Source organism: Haliotis asinina, chromosome 12 (genome assembly GCF_037392515.1).
Source record: "Haliotis asinina isolate JCU_RB_2024 chromosome 12, JCU_Hal_asi_v2, whole genome shotgun sequence".
In the NCBI taxonomy this organism is placed as follows: domain Eukaryota; kingdom Metazoa; phylum Mollusca; class Gastropoda; order Lepetellida; family Haliotidae; genus Haliotis; species Haliotis asinina.
In genome coordinates, this window is record NC_090291.1 from 10,925,085 (window position 1) to 10,929,490 (window position 4,406).

Genomic DNA, 4,406 nt, shown 5'->3' on the forward strand with positions numbered 1-4,406 from the left:
GAGCCTGCTACATATTCATGAGCTCGCGGCGATTTGCGGAAAGCGTCTGTCGCATGTGTTCTATGGGACTATAGGTTTCCTGGCGGAAGAGGGGGTTTGGAACAGAAAGAATCCCGACCAACAATTCATCGATTGTAATCTTTTATTACCTCACAGCTGACCTGAATTTTCTGCAAAAGTTTATTTTTTAACAATGTTTTATTTTGCCAAAATATATTATCTAATCTTTCAGAGATTGGACCGCGAGGACCTTTGGAAAATGTTATGAAGTGAAGGTTTGACACAAAGAGATCGTGACAAGGAGCGGTAGATATTGTGCCCGCTGACCAATAATGAAAGCCAAAATCTACAAAGTAGCCATTATATTGTGCATATCATTTGTGATGTATGCCCAGTATCGGAAACACCTGCTATTATATGTCCTTTTAAAAAAATACAAAAACGAAGTTTATTTTCAAAAGAATATGTAACCATATCTTTAAATCTAGTTTTCAAAATATAAACTCAGCTGTAGTTCCCAGTTTACAAACATCAGTAGCTAAACAATCAGTCTAACAGTCAATGCAGATCAATACCTTAATGTATACTTCTCAAAAGAATTATAGGACCCAGTTTTTAAAATATGAATATACGTAATCTGTCACGACATGTTATAACTCTTCTTTAACTTATTTCGAACAGTATATGTTGCCTCGTATTCAGCGGGCGATGGGTAAGGGATATGTCTGAGCTATTTCATATGTAATTTGATCGATTTGCACTTTTTGGCTATACCACAACTTGCAACAGAATACAGATATGTCACGAGTTGTCACTGATTGTGATGATCCTAGGGTGTCTCAAAGGGATGTAAAATGACGCATTGGCGGATCCAGAGGGAGGGTTCAGAGGGTTCGACACCCCCCACCACACTACCCCAACCTCACCCCATCCCTTTAGAAAAAAAGTGACTTATGATCACATGAATTTTTTTATTATTAAATAGGATTATCTTGTTGATAAATATTAAGGAAAAGCCAAATACTTAATTCCTTGAGCTGAGGAAATTTGACTTGCCAAGCCATTCTATAGTCTTGAGTTGGACAGTTCTTCAAATATATTTTCAATGGTTAAGGAGATAGGCCAGCACGCAAGTAGAAAAGACCATTCTAGATCATAGCGATCAATGTTGTCGTGCTATTCTTGTGGGGTTTTTTTTTAAAAAAAAAACACCACCACTACTCTCCCCCCCCTCCCCCCAACCCCCCCCCCCCCACACACACACACACACACACACACACACCATCCCACACACCCCCACCACCCACCACCTAACCCCGGGATATCTTGATGTCGCGCAATCAGTCAAATGACATCTACTCTAATTAGTCAGGTGGTACTGCCAGCACACAGTGAGACGCTGGAGATCTGTCTTAGCCCAAAACCCTAGGGGGTCCGCTGTAGGGAGTTCATTATAATCATCGTTATTGTTCATGAGTGTAGAGCTTCGGATATTACGAATAGATGGTCGACATGAAGTTGGTTATAACCGTGGTTGTTTGAATCTGAATTGCTCAATCATTCATAACAACTTGTGTACGTATGCAGAGCTACCAAATCTACTCTACCAACATACAAATCCATCAATCTACCAGCCTACCAATATACCAACCAACAAACCTAGGAACCTACCAAAACACTAGCCTGCCAACCGACAAAACCATCAGGGTCATGTTAAACGAGAACCCCGAGTTTGATATTCTGTATGTATACATATTGAACATAAATGCCAGGAAATATTGTTGTTGTTTTGTTTTTTTTTAAAAAAGTTCTTTTTCGTCCCTGAATGATGCTTGTTAACATAACATATCATCATAACTATCTCGACCATTAGAAATAATAACAGGTGATAACAGTTTATGATAATAATTAGCGTCTATATAGAAGGCGAGAAAATGGTGATATATCACACAATAATAAACAACTCTTAACTACATATATCTCAGATATGTACAGAAAGCGTAGGTGTATACATACTGAAATATAATAAAAACACGCTGAATACGTTGTCCATTTTATCCTTCTGATGCAAAATGAAGGCAGCATATTCATTTGAGAAGATGTTAGCCTAGAGGCCAAGGAGGCTTTATAAACCTGGCATCGTTTTTCCTTGATGTGCAATGTTGGGAATAAAATACGATATAATCTGTCTGAATGTCATAATAAGGAAATAGTTATCCATAAAGTATCACATTTTTCTTAAGTTATTTGTGCATTTGATCCCTAGACTATCACTTGGTCTTTTAAATTGAAAAGGAGCCCCAGTGGGATGGGAGCTTGAGGAAATGTAGACTTGCTTCCATTAGTCTTATCGCATATAATGAAGGGCGGGTAGAAGGGGAGATAATGTGGTTCAGGGACTGTGAGATATATTACTATACATCCCCACCATTTCCGAGACCGTCCCAGCAACTCGTGTCATACAAGCAGATAGGTTCGCGTGGTTCCAGTTAAATTGTTCATTTTGTTTGCCCGTAACAGCTGGGTATCGCGGCGAACATCTAGATGCAGTGTAGTGTGCGGCTCAATGTAGCCCAGTATGAATGGTCATGAGAATGTATCTGGTTCAAGGAAGTTGATCGAAATCGATATGATTGCATTGTTTGATTGTAGACTTCAGTCAGTTACCACGTGTTGCGTAACTGTAGACTGTTTCTGCCCGAGTGACACGTCAAAGAGAAATTAAAGAAACATTGACTTTGTTCCAATATACTACTACTACTACTACTACTGTTGCTGCTGCTGCTGCTGCTGCTGCTGCTGCTACTACTACTACTACTACTACTACTACTACTACTACTGCTGCTGCTGCTACTACTACTACTACTACTACTACTGCTGCTGCTGCTACTACTACTACTACGGTTATTTGAACGACACGCTCCGTTATCTGTGATATTGCTATGTTGAAGTATTTTAAGTGGATGTCATAAATATCCCATGTTTTCTTTCTGTTATGTCTATAATGTGAGTATTGTTCCATTCTTGAAGTATATGTTCTTACTGCGTCACAGATACTGACGTATCCAGGAAGACAATGTATAGACTATCGTATTGTTAGTTGTTTGGGCTTGTTCTTATTCTGTTTGGGGTTTTTTAAAATTATTTTTGCAGGTGAAAAACTAGAAACTCTGAAATCGTGTAATGAATCTGACACTGTCGTAGAACAAGAAGATAGAATTATGAATCATGATTTATTCGACTGTGACCAACCAGAATACATCCCCAAACAAACAAACAAACAAACAAACAAATGAATAAATAAATAAATAAATAAATAAATAAATAAATAAATAAATAAATAAATAAATAAATAAGAAGCTATAACGCCTTCAGCTCAAATGGAAGTAAGTGAACAACCGAGTTCACACTTCTGCTTCTGAGGTAAGTCACGACTTGGTATTGTGTAGCACTTGTAGATGACACTCTTCATTGTAATTAATTATTGACTGCGGCAAGCTAATCGATAAAACAGAAACACATCTGAAACTGAATAGATGTAACTAAGCTTTTATCAGTGAGAGTGAGTGGGTGAGTTTAGATTTATGCAACTTTCAGCAATACTCCAGCAATATCATATATACAACGCCACTCAGTGGTCATATAGTCAATACAACGCCACTCAGTGGTCATATAGACAATACAACGACACTCAGTGGTCATGTAGTCAATACAACGCCACTCAGAGGTCATGTAGTCAATACAACGCCACACAGTCAATACGACACGATTCAACAGAAATGTAGCCAGTGCAAAGTTACTCAACAGCCATATCGTCAATACAACGCCGCTCAACAACCTTATAGCCAATACAACGCCTCTCAACAGGCTTATAGTCAATACAAGGTCACCCAACAGTCATTTAGCCAAGACATCGCCACTCAGCAGCCAATACAACGCCACTCAACAGCCAATACAAAGCCTTTCAACAGCTATATAACCAATACAAGCCTGTCCAACAGCCATTTGATCACTACAACGTCAGTAATCAGCCACACACTCATTACAAAACAACCCATCAGCCATATACACAATACAACGCCACCCGTCAGGCAATACAACGCAATTCAAAAGAAATACCCAGTACGACGACACCAAACAACCATATATAGCCTCGAGGTCACCTAGCAACCATACATCCAATACAACGCCACCCAACAGGCAATACAACGCCACCAAAGAGCTACAATACAAAGCCATTCAAAAGAAATACCCAGTACGACGACACCAAACAACCATATATAGCCACTAAGTCACCAAGCAGCCATACATCTAATACAACCCCACCGAACAGCAGCATAACAACGCCATTCCAAAATGTATCCAATACGACACCAACATCATCCGGAACCACATATCCACAACGA